Source organism: Neofelis nebulosa, chromosome 9 (assembly GCF_028018385.1).
Source record: "Neofelis nebulosa isolate mNeoNeb1 chromosome 9, mNeoNeb1.pri, whole genome shotgun sequence".
Lineage (NCBI taxonomy): Eukaryota > Metazoa > Chordata > Mammalia > Carnivora > Felidae > Neofelis > Neofelis nebulosa.
This window is the reverse complement of record NC_080790.1, coordinates 14781487-14801815: the sequence shown is the minus strand read 5'-3', so window position 1 is coordinate 14801815 and position 20329 is coordinate 14781487. Positions and strand designations below refer to the sequence as shown.

The 20329-nt window shown below is 41.8% G+C and overlaps 1 long non-coding RNA gene across 1 annotated transcript in view; it reads left to right on the top strand.

Moving 5' to 3' along the window:
• LOC131484410 (uncharacterized) overlaps window positions 1-20329 on the top strand; it is a 31473-nt gene that overhangs the window by 1073 nt on the left and 10071 nt on the right. The window lies entirely within an intron of this gene.

The following is a 20329-nucleotide window of genomic DNA, read 5'->3' as shown; positions in this document are numbered from 1 at the left end:
TGCCAGAAATTCAGATTCCACCGCATGGTGGCTGTGTGAACTTGGATAAGTCAGATGCCTTCTGGTGCCTCAGTTTCCTCATTTGTAAAATGGAGATAGTTTCTTCCTCAAGGAGTTGTTATGATGAAAAAGGTCAGTGTGTATAAACCACTTTTCAGATGCCTTGAGCAGCATAAATAATATTTATTTTTCATCGCATAAGAATGAGAATTCTAGTAGGCACAGATTTGAGGGCTCCTCCCATTTCCCCTCATCCTCTCCAGAGGCCTCTTCATTATTTCCTGTCAGCTTTACAAAAAGCGGACTTGTATTCATTGGCAGGTGATGTAAATTTTTGTTTATTTACTTTTTTTTCCAGTGCTTAGAGAATTCTTTTTCATTGCCCTGAAAAAAGGATGTCTAGGTAAGGATTTCTTGTCACAAATTTTCCTTATTACATCTCCTCTCTTGTCTTAGGTCCTTTTCAGATAAAGTTTATTTTTGTAATACATTTCATTATTGCTTCTGTCTGCTATAGACTGAATATTTGTGTCCCCTCCTCCCCAAATTCATATGTGGGAGACTAATCCCCAGAATGATGGTAGTTGAGGATGGTGGTGAGGAAGTCATGGTGGCACAGCCCTCGTAAATGCCACTAGTGCCTTTCTAAGAAGAGACACGGAGGGGGGCGCCTGGGTGGCGCAGTCGGTTAAGCGTCCGACTTCAGCCAGGTCACGATCTCGCGCTCGGTGAGTTCGAGCCCTGCGTCGGGCTCTGGGCCGATGGCTCGGAGCCTGGAGCCTGTTTCCGATTCTGTGTCTCCCTCTCTCTCTGCCCCTCCCCCGTTCATGCTCTGTCTCTCTCTGTCCCAAAAATAAATAAAAAACGTTGAAAAAAAAAATTAAAAAAAAAAAAAGAGACACGGAGGCTTGTTTCCTCTCTCTGCTCTCTGCCTTGTGAGCACACAAGGAGCCGACCATCTGCAAACCAGGAAGTGGGTCCTCACCAGACCTGGGATCTGCCAGGACCCTGGTCTTCGGTGGACTGGGAAGTGTGAGAAATAAATCTGTTGAAGCCACCCAAACTATGGTATATTTTACAGCAGCCTGAGCTGACTACACTAACCATTTGCTGTATTTTCTTCTTAATTTCTGTATGCCCCTTTCCTCATCTATAAAATCAGAAAAATAAGACCTATCTAGCAGGATTGTTCTGAGAATTACTCATGTTGAAGGATGAACAGAGTCTAGCCCTGTGCCGCATGAATAAATCATATGCCCACATTAAGAATGCCACAGAAAGGGGGCACTTGCTGTTTCTATTTAAAATATTTTCTTATCCTCCACTTAGTCACCCCTTGAGCTCTTGAACAAAAGCAGAAAACAACATAACAGAGGGACTGCTCATGATAGACAATAAATGCTGGTTCTTCTCTTCCCTGCTTTTCTGAACTTGAATTCATATATTGACTTTTAGCCTCTTTTCCCATATCCGTCACGATCCTTATTGACATCTCTTCCGCTTCCTCCTCATGTGATGCTGCTTTCCAGTTTTGCGTTTCATGCCATGAATTCAATTTTATGATGCATTTAAAAAAAATTGGTCACTGCATTAAAAAAAGACTCTGGGATATCTCTTCTGTTCTCCATCAGAGTAGTATTTCATTTAAGAAGCAATGTCTCCTTGCACCTCACTGAGCACCCAGAAGAGTTTCTGACCATTGTTGGTTTTAGTGGCTTTGCTTCAGAAAGATGAGATTTCTTCTTATCTGTATGATATTTTCTTGGATGGTGGATTCCTAATTTATAACCCTCCCCTGTTTCCACTTGCAGCTGTGCAATCAATAGCTCTTTTTAAATACACTTTATCAAGCATTGCTTCCCATGGTCTGAGTGTAGAGTTCTTTGAAAAGGCAGCTGGGAATTTGGTTTTGGAGTTTGATTTTTCGATGTTTTTGTAACTTTCTATAGAAGAAGTTAAACTCTCATGATATGAAATATTATAAAGTGTGGTTTGGGTAAAATTTCTGTGATGTGGATTCTATGATAGTCTTCTTTGGCTGATTTCTGTCAAGGGATACCCTATTACCAGCAGAAGTTTTCTCTTTTGGAACAAAACACCAAATACTCAGTGGCAACAGTCTACCCGAGCCTATAACATATGTTCAAAGGAAACTAGGCTCAAGAAAATTGCCTCCAGGTTCTTTGCACCATCATGGGTGCACTATTATTTAAGTTCCCTGTTGACTCTTATGAGGACACAGAACACTGCACTGTCACAGGTGTATGCTGTTTTCTCACGGTTAGAATTACAAATTTAGGTGCTATTTGAAAAACTATAAAGATTTGGTTACCTTCCTATTAGTTGTTGATGTTATTAAAGGTAAAGGGATAGATGATTTCTTTTCTTGGGTGTTAAGATGACGTTCTTGAGCTTGGAACATATTTTTCTTTGAATTAGAGAGACAAGGGTCAACAATGTGCTCCTGAGAAGAGTAGGAATTCATGAGTGTTTGTTCTACGATGACAGGCTCTAAATCCCAAGGAAACCCAAGTCAAGAGGCTCTGGGCTTGTCCTGCCTGGGTTGTCTGTGGTGCTTCCATGTCGTGGAAGTGGAAAAGTTTCTATACAGTTATTTTTAAAAGGAGACAATTTTCTATATGTTTTGTACTGCAAAGAGGCGAGTTCTGTGGCTGGAACTCATACCTGGCATGTGTGACCATCCGGCATCACACCAGGGTTTATCCGTGTGGGATCGCAGTGTAGCATCAGCATGCAGCAAGGCAAGAATGGACAATGGTTAGAGGTGTGGGCTCCAAGGGGTAATACCCTGGTAATAAGACAACTGGTAAACATTTATCAGGGGCCAATCTCCATGTGAGGCACTCACATAGACGTTACCCCATTTAGGTATTTAGATTAAATGTTAACCTGTTTCAAGTGATCTGCCAGACAAGTACTGCTATTCCCCTTTTATAAATGAAGCAACCGAGGGACGTGGTGGAGTGGCCTTGGGAAAGTTGCTTGTTCTCTGTCATGGTGGACTTGGCCCTTATTATGTTGCGGTCCCTTCCAGCTCTGACACTCGTGGCTCTGGCCTGTTCCACTGCTTGCCAGTCTGTTCCACATACAGGCCAGAGACATTGCTGGCAGACGCTGTGTTTCCCTTCACATTTATGTGATTGTGGTTTACAAATATACTCATTCTTTGAGTATGCCAACTACTCTCTTCAAAATACACCAGAGCCCAATACCCCACCAGAAGCTGGCTCAGAAAATGCTCCAGAGGCTGCTCAAGGCTGGCTTGGAAACCCATTCTCTGAATTAAGCCAAAGAAAGATGCCAACTTACTCTGCAGGGGAGAGAAGGCCTCATATAGAGTGGGACACAGGCATCCTGTGCTACTCATTCTTTAAGACCAGAAGTAATCATCAACATGCTGTTTTTGGTGCCAACCATGGGCACAGGAGTTACTAATCATTAATACCATGAATGCAACCTTCAGATTATTACCCAGAGTGATTAAAAGCAGCCAATATGGCCACAAGTGCCGACTATGTAGCTCAGGCTGCATTGGTAGCGTCATATTCCCTGGAGGAAGGACTAGCCTCCTCCCTTCATAAAGGCCCTCACCCAGCCAAGAGCCTTCCTCTCAGCACTTTGTGGCCTTCCCAGGATTCAAATCAGAGAACTTATCTCACTCATCAAAAGAATGTAGTTTCTAAAACATTGATCTTAGCAGCTCTCAGTGCCCTGAGGACTATTTAAAGGGGACTAATTTGTGAGCCCTAACTGTATGTTTACATTTTAAATGTTACATATATTTACATGTCAGCTCTTGCAGAGGATACATTTGTATAACAGGTTCAAAGAGAACTAAACTCTATAAACTCTTTGATGAGGCTATTTTTTATTTTAATTAATGTAATGAAGATCAAAACACTTGGAAGAGTTTTAAGAGTGTCCGAATGCCATCAATCCTAGAATTTATCTTATTGGATAAAAGGAGGTGGCTAATCAGAATTTCTCACCCAATTATTCTTACGTAGTGGAGGTTGTGAGTACCTTTCTTTGGACAACAATGTAATAACAACATGTGATACCTGCACTCACAAAACGATCTTATAGAAGCTATAATAAAAGTGGCAATAAATGGCTTAACGTCTTTAGAATTGACAGAGTCCTGTTGTGCTTGGCTTAGAAAATCAGATGCTCTCTATGATGGACAAGCAAGGTAGAGGTGTTAACATTTCAAACACATAAACACTCTTAAGTACACACATGGATGATATCCTATTGGTACCTTCTCTTTATACTACAGAAACATTGTTCAGGATTCCTAGTTCTACTGACCAAGGGGCCTGATGAATTTCCCAAGTGAAAATATCAACAGTTAATAAATCAATTTTCTTTTTAATGGGATAAAGGAGGCAATAGTTCCGGTGGGGTAGTAAAACCTGGGTAAAGGCATTATCCAAACTCCATTCTATGTGCTAGTCAAGACAAAGTTTACTCTGAGAGTCTTTGTGGTGTGTGTGGAAAATAGGCATGAACTGTGTTGTTTTTGCAATTTAATATCCATTTCAGTTCAAATTTATGGCAGAAAACTATAAAGTTGCAAATAAAAAGCGTTCAAAAGCAAAACATATCCAATCTCCATATCCCTCTATAAAAATCTGGAATTCTTGTCAGGCATTCTTCAGAAATGCTATCTAGACTTCAAAGTGCCCTTCAATCCTCCCATTGAATGCTAACCCCAGCCTTCAGGCTGCCCTCATTTCCGATGTCACAGCAACCCTACACCCCCATCTTGACAGGAAGATGGCCTCACTGCCAGGTATCTCTTCCTCCCCCACCTCAGCTGGACTTTCCCCACCAGCTGGAAAGACTTTGTTGCCTTTCAGACAATAGAGCCCATAGTTGTGACATGTTAAGTCTCACATGAGATTCGTACACATTTACTATCCCCACTTTCAACCTTCCCTCTCTACCTTCTCTGTAGTGATTTTGACTTCCTGTTATCATATCCGTAATTAAGACAGTTACTGTCAGGCAAGTTTATTTTGCCACATCTGCAGTCAACAAAGGCTGAGAGGGGAAATCTCATTCTATACTCCAGAGAAAAAAAACAGAGTCTGGCCTTTTAGAATAGAGATGAATGGGCGAGAGAAGGAAATAGTACTAGAGTGAAAAGACCACACTTTCCCAATTCAAGTAGCCGTGAGTGTCAAATCCTTGCTCAAGTATTTACAATTCATGAGACTTTGGAAAGGTTATTTCACTTTTCTGAGACTTTGGTTCTGTACAGGCAAAACAAGATAAAATGCCTTCTTTATAGTGTTCCAGGGAAGATTAGGGATTATAAGATTAGGGATCATAAGTGCCTCCCAACCCTTATAAGTGTGGGCACTGCTGTAGTCACAGATGTAGTGCTTATGGTGGTGGAATTATTGCGGATAGATGGCGCTCATGGAGTTGTTGGTGTGAGTGGTGGTGTTGGTGATGGTGCCGGTGGTGGTGACAGTGGTGAAAGTGATAGAGAAGGTGGTGTTAGCAGTGCAGTGGTGGTTAGAAAGTTGCTGAGTCACACAGAGAGGACCTCCAGACTTCTATGGAGAGTCTGACAACAGGCTTCAGTTAACATGGGCTCTGGGGACATAGACTTTCCTTAATTTTCCAGGCACATAAGCCTTGAACAATGGTGCAAAGTTAACATGCAAAGTGGAAAGTGAAATCAGTTTTGGATGCGTGAAATTTAAACATGCACATTAGGGAAACAAAAAAACATTTTCAAGGACAAAAAAAAAATAAAACCATTTGTTTTAAATGCTATGTCCATGTCACTTGATAATGCTAGAGAAACAGGCCAAAGAATTAGAAAGAGATTTAACACACACACACACACACACACACAGACACACATCCTTTGGTTCAATTAACAATCTTAGAAAAGAGGTACTGTATTATCATCTCCGTTTTACAGATGAGAAAGCTAAGGTTCAGAAAAGCAGGAAGCACTGTAGAAAGTTCTTGGGCTTCAATCCTAGGTTTTGTATGCACCGGTTGTTTGACTTCATCTTTCACTCCCCCTCTTCAAACTGTAATTTCTTCATCCTTGGCAATAATGCTAACAATCATGTTCAAGAATTGTTATAGGGCATAAACAAGTTATATTTTTGGTCTACAACAGTGGCTGCTTCATATAAAAGATCAAACATGATACTTATATAGAAAGCATTCAGCAAAAATACCTACCTTCCATTCATTCATTCATTCATTCATTCTTGAAATTATCCTTCTACCCCCTATTATTTTATTCAAATAGTCCAGATAGACTGTATGAGAAGCCAAGAAGTCCATGTTAAACCTCCAAGAATTCTATCAGTTGGGAATTTTGGGTTTCAAGGAATAGAAAACATGATCTAAATTTATAAAGGAATTTATTGCCTAATGTGACTAAAAAGTCAAATATCAGACATGGCTGGATCATGGGCTTCACTGATGTTTATGACTCAGTTTCTGTCATTTCCACTCAACATAAGCTCCTGTGAGCTTGTTCCTTTTTTGGTCTGACTCTCCTCTAATGATTGTAAGATTAGGAGCTTCTAAATGTACATACCCCCACTGTTAAGTATAGCATAAGGAAAAAGTTTCCCTCATAACTCTCTAGCCCAGGGCCTGACTTCCACGCAGGGGGATAGATACAGTCCAGAATGAATCACTTTTCCCAGTGAAATTAGTTACTCTGTTCAGCTTCAACCAATGAGTACTTGCCCCAGGAATATTGGAGGCAATTTCCCATACCACACACACTGAAGGGGTAGAAAGCTGTTTCTCCAAGAAAATGCAAGTTATTGTGCTATCAGAGGAAGGTTGAATTGACTCTGGGTGACAAAGCAACAAGTTACCACTATAGGAACTAACACTGTTCTTCCCAAACCTGGTCTTCCCCGCACCCCCCTCCCTCAATATTCCCTCTCTATGATCCATCTTTTCCAAAAGCTGAAAGCCCAGGAGTCATCTTGGGCACTTCCCTTGACCTTCCTGTCAGCCACTGTGTCGCTATGGCCAGTTTCTGTCAATTGTATCTTTTCTCTCTCTGGCCTCCCATATGCTATTGTTCTGTCAACACAAAATGCTGTTTACTGCCCTTTATCCTAGTTAGTGTAAGATATTCGCTTAAATGTCAAACTTTCCTGATCCTCTGCTAAATGTAAGTTTCCTCTGTTACGTTTTCGAATCTCTGACCACAGTTTGTAATTATAAATGAGAGTGAATGGTCAAATGAAAACTGGAGCTTACAATGGCATGGTCTGTTTTCATTCACCGTGGCCCTAGTGACAATCAAAATGCTGACATGGAGGGTGTAGTGTTCCATGAAATATTTCAATGAATGAATGAGTGAATGAACGAATGAATGAACGAATCCAGATGCCTTGTCCATTATAATGGAGGTAATAAGTGATCAGTAGGTCAGGGTGAGGTCTTCTGACCACATATCCAGAGCCCCTTCTTCTCCCCTGGGAAGAAGCTTGGTGTAACTGGGCAAGGTTAAACAGATAGTCTGTTAGAGTTTTCTGACCAGAAGTGTAGAAGCTGCTTTTAGACAACTGGCTTGAGCCATGGAAACTTGATCAAGGCAAAAGAGCCCACAGCAACCACCTGGCTGAATACAGACAGGCCCATCAAGTGACCCACCTCAAAATATCCATAAGGCCTACCTAACCAATGGGCTACTTATAACTAGGCACAGTTACCAAAAAAGGAAAAATTCCTTATGTTGCCACGCCTCTTCACCTTCCCTTTTTAAAAATAGCCTGTACCCATCGCCTCCTGGTTGACAGCTTCCCCTCTGCTGTTCCACCTGCTGCTCCCCATGGTGTATTCAGTAAACCTCTATCTACTCTGTTCTGCCTCTGGTGAGTCCCTTCACTGCCAGAATCACCTTCTTCATATCAATTGTCCCACATTTGGGAGCCCCCATGTGAACAAGAGACACCACTTTTAGACACCACAGGAAGGAAGTGGGGAGATAAGAATGGGTCATTGACTGGATAAGGTGGGAAACTGGCCCTGAAAAGATGGCACAGCAGAGCAGTAAGGGAGCTTAATAACTTTGAAATGCCAGTGAACCTGTGTTTGAGGGACTCATAAAGGGGTATATGCCTTAAGAAGTGAAGAACAAGAAGATGTTGACTGAAGTCCCCTTCCTCCTTTCTGTAACAAAATCCCTGTGAAGCTGCTAGTCACAGGCTGGGATTAGTCACCTTCAGGTCCTGGGACCTGAAGCATTCAGGCCAGAGCCTATAAGAATGGCTTTTTCCCCCTCAAAATCTGCAGAACCCTGTCCTAGTCTATGATACCAGAATTCTTCCCATTCACTCTGGAGTTCTGTTGGGGCCAGAGCCAATATCAACCTCCTAGTCTGTATCTGTTGGGTTTCCCAGAGAAGCAGAACCAACAGGGTGTGTGTGTGTGTGTGTGTGTGTGTGTGTGTGGAGAGAGAGAGAGAGAGACAGAGACAGAGGGAGGGGGGACAGATTTATTTTAAGGAACTGGATCCTGTGACTATGGAGGCTAAAAAGTCCAAAATCTACAGGATGGATCATCAGGCTGGATACTCAGGGAAGAGCCTATGTTGCAGTTCAAGTTCAAGACGGTCTGCTGGCAGAATTCCTTCTTGCTCAGGGGCAGTCAGTATTTGTTCTATTCATGTCTTTCATCCACATTATGGAGTGCCATCTGCTTTATTCAAAGTCTACCAATTTAAATGTCAATCTCATCCAAAAACCATCCTCATAGAAACATCAAGAATGATGCCTGATTAAGTGTTTGGGCATCATGGTCTCACCAAGTTGATGTATAAAATTAACTATCGCATTATCTAAACCATTGATCTTGGCCAAAGTTAAAGAAAAGTGTTAAGGTAAAGTGTTTGCGTCTGTGGTATAAATAATAAGAACTAATGAGATCTATTACCAAAAATTATCTTCTCCTTGGGCGCCTGTGTGGCTCAGTTGGTTAAGCAGCCAGCTCTGGATTTTGGCTCAGGTCATGATCTCATGGTTTGTGGGATAGAGCCCCATGTTGGGCCCCGTGCTGAGAGCAGGGAGCCTGCTTAGGATTATATCTCTCCCTCTCTCTCTGCCCCTCCCCTACTCTCTTTCTCTCAAAATACATAACTAAACATTAAAAAAATTGTCTTCCCTGCTTCCTGCCATGTTGTGAAAATTCCACCACTTGAGATTCATTCTTTAGGATTCATAAGTATTTTCATGTTCAAGAGTCCCTGTTAAAACTTAAATATCTTGTGGAGTTCTATCTTTATCTTCTCACATTTTATTGGCAGATTTTATAATTTAGAAATAGAAATAGAATATAATAATATATATTATATTATATGTAATAAATATAAATATTATATATACTATATAAATAAATATATAATAAACAAATAAAATATATAAATATAATGAATAAATATATAAATAAATACATAATAAATATAATTTAGAAATAGAAAAACAGATTAAAAATAAGAAGGTTGTTGTAAGGACTAAATGAGAGTCAAGTTTGGTCCAGTTTCTTTAAGTTGTAAGCACTCTATAAGTAACAATTGCTTTTGTCACTATCATTATTGTTATCATATACAGAATCTACACAATTTTGTGTTAAATAGACTTTCCCATTTTATAGCTGATAAAAAAAGTAGGTTTAGTGAGCCATAGGGTAACTTCCCAAAGTCATGCATCTAGCCGGAGACAGAGACAGGGGCTGACCTGTAGTCTGTGTGAAGTCCAGGCCTTTGTTATTTTTTCTGTCTTGCTATTCCCACTCCTGTATTTCCCAAACTGACCATAATCCCGGGATGAAGGCCGGGTTTTACTCTTCTCTCACTGCCAGCACCTAGCCCAGAGCCAGCCACATGGCAAGTGGCCTCTAAGTACCCAAAGGTAGTTCAGACTATCAGAGAATAACCTGCCTGGGCCAAAACTTGGCCTCTCATGCCTGAGAGTGTTACCAGGATTCACAAAGGTGGGAGCCACTCTATTTGCTGCGGAGATAAAGAGTGCTAGAGTAACCATCCCCTACAGTTGTTCCCTGAGCACCCACTCAGGAGCCAGCAGCCCCAGCTTCTAGGAAGTTAAGCACAAGGAGTGCAGCCCACAGGGTTAGACCTGAAAGAATCTTGAGGCATCTTCCCAGGAGCCTTTGGTCAAGGCAAGAACACTGAAGCCCCTTCTCTGAATCCCTGAGGGAAGCACAGATTCCTGCGCCTTTCAGTGGGGCCAGACTGGTGTGTTTGAGCCGAGACTGAAATGTATACCACACATCTGGCCAGTGGGGAGATGGGGGGGCTGGTGTGGTCAGCGGGGGTGCAAGGCCATTTCAGGGCAGTTAAGCTAGAGTAACCCGAGTACAGCAGGGCCTGAGTCACTCTGGACTCAGGGAGCTCCCGATCGGGTGGAGACTGACACCTGAACCCATCTGCGGCTTTGCCCTGGCTGGCCCTGCCCTGCCCTGCCTTGTCCAGCTCAGCTTAGCCTGGCCAGGCCAGGCCCCACTGGTTCCAGCCCAAAGGAATTGAGACCAAACTGCGGAGCCAGGAATTCTGAGCAATGGCAGTGATGTCAGCGGGGGTGAGGTGCGGTGTGTGCAGAGCCCCACGAGGCGTCTGCTCAGGGGTCCCTGCATCTGAGTGTGATCTGCTGCTCTCATGTGCTTCCCCCCTGACTCTCGAGTGTATGTTCTGGGAATCTACGTATATGGCTGTGTTCATGCCTATGTGTGTTGTCGGCTTGTGTGTTTGGGTGTGCTTCCCCTAGAAAATGAAATCATAATTGACTTTGTTGTAGAATTTTCTTGGTCAAAGTGCAGCAATCCTTAAGGGTTTTAAAAACTTCGTTGTATGTGCAAGGCCTTATGCTATGGGCTATTTAGGACACTGAAAAGAACCAGCCCTGTAGTGTGTAGTCAGCCTGGATCACACACTTTCTTATGACAGCCAAGCCTGCTGTCCAGGAGTGTTTGTGCAGAGCCAAGAACAAGAGATGGACATGGTCACTGTGGTTTGGTGGCCAGAGACATTGGCCTGGGCAGCTGGGGTGGGGGCAGGAGAGTTGTGTGTCAGGATTTGCCACCTTCTCCAAGCATTTTCCTAGATACAGAAATTTTGTGTCTTCTTTTTATGATACCAAAAATAAATTTTTAAAAATGTGTCAGAGCGATAAGGGCAAAATGTCATTTGTTGCGTTTTCTTCCCCAGAACAATCCAGACTCCCATCATGAGGACTGGTAGTCCAGCATATGGTCACCACGGACCACTCTAGGGTCCCCTCCCCATCATGTGGCGATGACTGCTGGTGTCTGATACTTCTTAGACTAAAGATGTGACAGTCAGGCAGAGGAGCAGTGGGGAGAAAATCATTCCACTTGGGCCAAACCATCACTGCTCTGGGAAAGGGAAGTAACATGTAAGAAGGAGAAACTCAACTGTGAATGAAAAGCTCAGGACTCTGAGACTGCGGATGTCTGAAGATTTAACAGCAGGTTAGAGGGAATAATGAGGTACTTGTGAGGATTCCTTGAAGAAGAAAGAGAGAGAGAGAATGGAAGAAGGAAGAGGGAGAGAGGAAGGGAGAGAAAGAGAACAAAACACCAGATAATACTCTGAGGACAAATCCAGAGAAGGAGCTTGACACCTTTTCCCACAATCTAAGTTGCTCTGTAGACTTCTGAACAACTTGGCTTGCACAGCCTGTGATGTCACATCTTTCCATATAACACACAACCCAGTAATGGTGGATGTAGTAATGGAACAACCCAGCTCTCGCCCTGTTTCACCCTCTGTAGTCCTCTGACAAACACCAAGGACAAGCAAGTGCCTGTGTAGTTCAGCTGCCACTTCAAGAAAATGTCCTTCTCTAGGTTTATCACTTAGTATTGTGATGGCCTTCTACTTATCCACTTGCAGAGGGAGCTTCTGAAAAGGCATTTTTCAAGATATCCCTCATCTGTGTTTCAAAACACAGAGCCTTGGATATTGAATGTACTCAATAAATAATAAATATATGATCATTTAAAACAGTCCACGTGGAGAATTGTTGTGTAAGTACCCAAATAGAACTTGGAAACTCCTGCTATGAGACTGACTTTGACACTGAGGGGGCTCACTGTGGCATCCTTCCAACCCTTACTAATCCACTTGCTCACCTGAAGAAACAGTAGGACTCTGCTCACTCTCTTCCTATACTGTAGCCCATCATCTGCCAGTGACCATTCTACTCTACTCCTGGTTTGGTTTACAAGGCACTAAAGGAATATTATCAGGCATAGGGTCCTCATGATGGCCTATTCTATTATACCCAATACCACTTTGGATTTGGTGTGGGCAGGCCATTAAAAATTTCAGGAAGGCTGAGTCAAAAGTGGGTTCCATCAGTTTTGAGGGAAGGTCTCTCAACTTCTACTAGGGATGGCTTCCTGACACTCACAGAAAATCTATGGACTACCTACCATTCTTGTGGCCAGCTGCATTGTGCAGCAGCCAACATTCTGGACCAATTTCATTCACTGGCTGATGGGTGAGGAGACAGTCTTGGGATCCTCTGGCCACCATGCTTTAAGTGAGGAACTTCCCTGTGAATTTGGACCAAGCCCCCAGCCACCCAACAGAACAAGACAGTGCCAAGAACTTAGCAAAGACAGACTGCCCAAAGTTCCTCAGCTTCTTAGAAAGCAAAACGGCCCATCTCCATCTATCACCATAAATGGCCTGCCTGAACTGCTGGTGTCTTCAGTCTGTGCCATAATATTTCATTCAACTACCCATTCGTTACACACATCCTCAGAGCAAATAATGTTAATGTAAATAATTTGGGAAGCATTGTTCCATCTGTTGAAAATGTGCAGTAGTTGCTTCGCCCCTTGTCTAAACTGGGGCGGCTACTTTCAGGCAAGTTTGGGAGGTAAATGAACTGTCTGGATGCTTTTCTTGGCAGTCTCTCTTATTAGTGGGAGGTGGCAGTAACGAGAACATGAGGAAGACGGAAAGTGTTTACTTAAAGTCATGGCCAAATGGCGAGGGAGAGTTTAAGATAAATCATAAGCTGTCAATGATGACAACTGCAGACTGCTACTAGTTCACTCCTGTTTATGGGGCTTCAGATGCTACATTTAGAGAGTGAAGGAGTTTATTGGTAGAAGTTGCTGATTGTTTAGACGTCAATGTTTGAGGCAAGAGGTAGCAGCCACTTGGACTGCGAATGGTGAATGCATGAAGCTCTCACATGGTCATTCTGGGTGCATCTCTGCCCAGTGAATGGATGCCACTGACTCATATTCTCCTTCAAGACTCAGATAATGGATCACTACTTTTGTCAATGACAAGCAATCATAGAGTATTATAGTGAAGGGGCAAAGGCATAATAGAGCTGGGTTCTTAGTGTTTCTGGATGCTTTTCTTGTCTAAGTTAACTTTGCTTGGGTGTTGATTTTTGAATTGCAGCTTACGGCTTGTGAACATGTTCATGCTTTGTTCGTGTGAACAAAAGACCAGAATCTTTTGAGGTTAGCCAGCATTCTCAACAGTTTTCCCCCCAAACTCCTCTCTGCTATACACCCATAAAACACAAAATGAATTCTTATGAAACTTCCATGTTTATCTTACTGAACTGCAATGTCTTCCTCTGTTCTAGAGTGAGTATACTCTTAGCAAGACCCTATATCAGTGGCAAGTTGCAGAGAATGATTAGGTTTTCAAAAGGCCTTACTCAAAAGGCCTGTGAAGACCTGGAAAGAGCTCTTCTGTGACTTGTACACCTTTTCTTTCTATGTGTCTCTCAAACATTTATGAAGTGCCAGTGAGGGCCCAGATACAATGGAAAGTGACAGCCCATACTGTCAGAGGTATGGGGTAATCAGAAGGACCACATTGTCAACAAACCACAGTGAAAAATGTCCAACGGCTTCTATCATGATAGAAACTTGTATAAATCATTGTGAAGGGGGAAAGCACATAGAGTTCAAATCCCTGAGGAAGTTGGGGAAGATGGTACTTAATCCAGGTGTTGGAGGTTGGCTGGAGTTTTCCAGATTCATAAGTGAGGCTAGGTTACTCCAGACAGAGGAAAAGAGAATCAAAAATCTCACTTTGGTTCAAGAATTGCTTAGAAGTCCTATATGGCTGGAACATGATTTACAGGGATAGTGGCTGAAGGTGAATAGGGGAATTAGTTGTAAATTTTATAAAGATGGGAATAATTTGTAAAAGGAAAAAGAAAGAACAACATGGAAAACAAAATAACTTTCCACTTCATTATTTCATTTGTGCTCTAACACTGCTTTTCTTTGAAATTTTTGAATGAGAAAAATCACCCAGAGTTTCTAATAGTGGGAATTTTGTTGGGAGAAAAATTGATTTATTTTTCAGAATAAAATCAAACACCCCCAAAATTATCTGGGATGTTTAATCAACAGGGTTAAAATTCTGGATTTTGAAGTAGTAAAGGCAGAGTTTGAGAAGGAAAGAGAAAGTTTCAGACATGACCACTAGACTGGGAAATTAACTTAGGAAACCATTATGAGTGTAGTGGAAAGGGGGAGAAGGGCCTTCAGGCAGAGCCTTCTCCCCAACCCCTTCTTCCCCCTCACCCCATCTGTTATGGATTGAATCACATCCTTCCAAAGGATTTATTGCCCTAACTTCCAGTACCTATAGATGTGACTGTGTTTGTTAAGAATCTTTGCAGATGATCAAGATGAGGTCATAGGGGTGAGCCCTAATCCAATATGGCTGTATCCTAAAAAGGGAGAATTTGGAAGTAGCGTTATATACATGGGAAGAATGCCATGTGAACATGAAGGCAGAGACTATGGTGATGCCAAAGAGCACAAAAATTTCCAGCAACCACCAGAAGCTAGGAGAAAGGCATGGAACAGATTCTCCATATGGCCCTCAGAAGAAACCAGACATGCTGGTACTTTGATCTTGAATTTCTAGCCCCCAGAACTATGAGACAATACTTTTCTGTTGTTTAAGTCTTGTAGTTTGTATTACTTTATTACAGCAGCCCCAGAAAACAAATACAGCACCAGATTGTGGAAATGGCTTTGAAACAGCCAGGGGATAGGTGGGGACACGGGAAGCAAGAGTAGGATGCCTGGCTGGTGCACCAGAGAATGAAGATAGGTGGGAAATATTCATGAAATCGTCCAGAGGAGTGGTGCTCCAGAAGGTTTTGAGCTTCACAAGATGATTGTCCAGACCAAGCCTATCTGTGTCAGGCTAGTACATGGTGATTTGGTATTTTTCAGATGAAAATGGATTTTATGATAATAAAACAAATGGTTTTAGATCAAAGAGTACTGTAGAATGCAAATAAGTGCTTTATCAGGAATCAAAATAAGTTCTTTCTTGAATGAAGACATATACATTTAATGGAGTCATCCAAGGAAATAATATGACATGTGCTTTAAAAAAGAAAAAAAAATGAGTATTCATTTTCCCCCCTAAAGCTTACTAGTTATCTCCAAAAACCTAGGACTTTCTTGTTATCTTAAGCAATTTTCCTTTTTATGCTTTGACCTGTTTTGCTGGCATGTTCTTAGTGTCTTTCCTGCTAGTAACCCCCTTGTGTGAGATCTTTGCTGTCCTGGCACTCTTGTCTTTGTACATGTCTACCCCGAAGTCCCCCTCTACTCTGGGCTTAGGGAGTCAATACTACTACTCTTTCTGATTCTCACAGCCCAATTGATAGCAGGCTAAGACTTTGACAGGACTTTATCGAAGGCCTGAGGGGAACCCCAAATAATGTCCACGTCCAAACCCAAACATGCCTGTGAAGCAGGCACCTCTGCACCTAAGACTCTACACCAGACTTCTCTCTGGCTCTGTATGGAAGCATGAGCATTCCCTCAGCCCTATTTCAGGGTGACTGTAGGGATGTGGTTCTCCCCAAGGGGCAATCTTGCTTTCTACTCACAATTGTCTGACCCCAATGGATAGACGTTGCAGTAAGAATCTTGACCACAGGGCTACCTGGGTGGCTCAGTCAGTTAAGTGTCCGACTTTGGCTCAGGTCATGATCTCACAGTTCATGAGTTTGAGCCCCATGTCAGGCCCTGTGCTGACAGGTCAGAGCCTGGAGCCTGCTTCAGATTCTGTGTCTCCCTCTCTCTCTGCCCCTCCCGCCTCTCAAAAATAAATATTAAAAAAATAAAAGAATCTTGACCATATATTAGACGTGATTCAGTCATTCAGAAAGTATCTATTGTATGCTTACAACAATGAATAGGATAGGCAAACTTTCTGCTCTTGTGGAGCTTATGTTCTGGTGGGGGAAGGAAAACCAGAGGAAATAAAGGAAACTGTTAGGGAATATGATAAATGCTGTGTACTCTAACACCTGACAGAAAGGGAGAAGGTGAATAGTGTCTTCTGAATTAACAAGATAATGATATTATACAGTAGAATAACAAATTACAAGAAATGTACCAGTGGGGATGTAGAGAAGGGAGAATTTCTCTCCATTGCCTTATTTCATGGACTGTGAAGCTCTGATCCTATAGACTCATCCCTGCTGGCCTTTCTAAGTCTCTCATGAGATTTTGTGCTCCATTAACTTTCTTGTGATCCAGTTCAGTCCTCTCAAAGTATAAGAGAACTAAAAAGAGTAAGATGACCATCCATAGATGTCATCTCAATATGAAATGTCTTTCCATGGAGATTTGTTGAAAATCAGTATAAACTCATGTGTGACCTACTGGACATCAACTTGGACAGGTTATTAAAAAACACATTTGTTGGGGCACCTGGGTGGCTCAGTCGGTTGAGCTTCCGACTTCGGCTCAGGTCATGATCTCGTGGTCTGTGGGTTCGAGCCCTGCATCAGGCTCTGTGCTGACAGCTCAGAGCCTGGAGCCTGTTTCAGATTCTGTATCTCCCTCTCTCTCTGCCCCTCCCCTGTTCATGCTCTGTCTCTTTCTCTCTCTCTCAAAAATAAGTAAGCATTAAAAAAAATTAAAAAAACAGATTTGTTGTTAACTATATATCCTTGGGCAATGCTATTCAAACCCACTGTGTATCATTTTCTTAAATGTAAAATGGGGTTAATAATACTTGTTGCATTATTGTGAGAAATGCATAATGCATGGAAAATGCATGAAACAGTCCCTGACAATATTGGATGTTGGCAAAAAACTGGTTATCACATGATACAAGGATTCAATCATATATTGCTCTGGGGATTGGTTTATTGAATGAATGAATGAATGAATGATCCAAATCTATGCTTAAACAGAATTATAAAAGAAAAATAGGTGATAATGCAGCAACAAAGCTCTAGGCCAAATTAAATGTCAGGGGACAGTAATGGTCTTCACCTCCAACTGGTCTCAAGTAAGGGAGCTGTTCCATCAGGGGACATATGTGGTTCCAGCTGCACATCTGTAAATTTGCAGATGATGCTATGGTGAGAACATGTTCTAATGCACATACTTATGTGGAACTAAGGTGCAAGAGCAGATGGCCAAGAAAGGTCCTCAAATGATGCTATGAATCCAAGAAAATCTATGGTACAGCTTGATATAATCCTGAGGCCCAAAAGGATCTGGAGTGGTGGGATCTAACATGTAATTGTGTTCATTTAAAGAGAATATCTGTCATTAAAAAAAGACTGGGGATTGGGTCCCATATACAATGAATAGTGAGTAAATATACATGAAATGAATGATAATGGTGTTCTTGGAGGACCCATTACAGAGTCTTTAGGAACCAGCTTTATTGGGTAGTCCAGCTTGGATTTTTTTTAGCTTTATAGACTGCAATATCCCACAAAAACATCAAAACCTGGTGGCTTGGAAATAATCAATAGTGACCTCTAGTTGTTTCTTGAATTCCTTCTCACATAGTCCCAACATCTGTGTCATATCTGAATCTATTTATTTTGATTGATTTACCTCTTGGCATTATATCATTTTTTCCTTACCTTTTCAAATACTTTGTAAGTTTTTGTTTAAAGCTAAACATTTTGTGTAGGACAGAGACTGAGATAAATCATTTGTTATGCAGGGGGATGAATGTACATTCCTTTCTGCTATGTTTTTAATGTGGGGGTTTGAGTTGATCTAGTCAAGGGTACTGCTGGGTCTTTGGTCATATTATCGCTGTGGTTTCTCTTTGTGCATCACAGGCTTCCAGTTCCTTTAGTCATGCTTTACCTCTCAGCACCCCTGCCTCAGCTGTGCTTCTGAGCCCTGAAAGGATTTCTGCACCTGACCCAGAAACTGAAGTTTTCTTCCTGTTTCTTTTGACCAAATGCAATGGATTTTCACCAGTGCCTTCCTTCCCCCACAGATTAAGGATTGCATCCCTTTGTGAAGGAGAAGAGAGAAAAGTCCAGACCTACACCACAAAAACACTTTCTCAAGACATTGGTCAATCATTTATGCTAGTTCCCAGTGGGGTCTGTGGCGAAGAAGGTGCAAACCCCTCTTATCTCTCTAGGTCTAAGGAGGTCCAAACTCTCTTGCCTGCTTACACCTGGCAGCCATCAATTTTTGTGACTACACTAGTTGACATTTCCTGCATTTGCCCCAGGTAGGCCATGATTCCTGTCCCATCTTTTCCTGCAACTTTGGTTCTCTGATGCAGTCAAGAAAAGTGAACTTGTAGTTTGGCTTTTGTTGTTGTTGTAGGGGTGGGAATAATCCTTCTGGTTCTTTACATCCCAAGCAGAAACCAGGTGTCTACATGTTTCTTAATAGTAATAACCATGATATCCATAGAGTGTGTACTGTGTCAATAAGGATGTACATATATGCACTTATACATATATTTGAATATTTAGATGGTGAAATTATGCAAAAGCTGGAAAGCACATTCATATAAATTTATGCATAAATTAGGAAACCCTCATTTTTCTGGAACTTTTTAATGAGGCCAGTCATACCTCCTTTATGGGAAGTAAGTATATCATATACATAATGCAGAATATATGTACATATTCCTACGATTGTTTGCACTAAGTGGTTGTTTCAACTCATGTACCTAGCTACCTGGGGTGAGTAAGCATATGAATACGGTGATTATGACTACTTATAAGAAAGAATGTTTTCTTTGGAAGGACGTATAAGAACTTGTGTGTGAAGAAGCTTCTGTTCTTGACAGTATCAAGATGCCTTAGAGAATGCTGCAAAGGGCGTGGTGAACAGTGCCTGCTTTGTGTCATTTGTGTACACGAAATATAACTCAGGACTGACTTTGACTATTTCCATTAAGGCCAAATTGTAATGACTAATAAGAAAAAAAAATCAAATGATTTCCAAAACCTGTTCTAATTAATAATGCAATTCTGGTATAATAAACTCAGATGAAAAAAATGACAAATAGCATATAGGCTCTGGATACAGATAATTCAAGATCACATTTAACAGCTGTGAGATCTTGGTCAAAATGACCTTTCTGAGGCACATTTTCCTAATAGACGCAGTGAGGACTGGGATATCTGGCGCAGTAGGTAATTGTGATGCTTGCGGGAATTCCTACATAAGTCTCCCTGCAGAGCGAAGAGACTCACAGTGGCAGTATTGACCCCGAGCTACAACCCAAAATCAACGATGACCTTTCTTTCCTGACTAATCTCTGACTTGTGGGGGAGTTGGCAAGCGGAGTCTTCACGCTCTTGTCCCATTTCTCACTTCTTTCTTGGAGAATAAAGTCCTAAACTAACGGTGCCAGATGCCGGCTGCCATTCTGGCCGCATTCCCCAGCAGGCAGTTCATTGTATGCTACGATCTTCTTTCTCCTGCAGTCACATGGCCAGATCAGTGAGGGCGGCCGACATCACTGAGCTCTTTTCCTTTTCTTACTCTCAGGGTTGTTGTTGGAACCTGCAATCCCTCCATGTCTGTCACTTAGGGATTAGGTCCAGAATACCTATCTGCCTGATAATGAGAAATTATTTTTTATGATAGAGCTGTTTTTTTATGCTGGAGTACTTTTGCTTGTTGTTTTGTTTAATAAAGGATTCTGTTTCTGAAATTTCTCCAGGTTAATTTTATTTCTTTTTCCACGCAGTACTTTCCTCATTTATTACTTCTGTTCCCTCTTCCATGTGAGCAGCCCGAGAATGTGAAGATTCCAAGATAAGATACTCAATTTAGAGTTTGGGGATCTGGACCAGGATCTGAGAGTATGCCATGTGTCCTAGACACATTACCAGAAAGTTCTACGTTTGTTTATTTGGCATTGGCCAGGCTAATAATAAAGTGTACTTTAATTTCCCGTTTGCTATACTCCCCTTTTTAAAAATAATTCCTTTGGGGACTTTATGGGAATGAGCAATGAGAT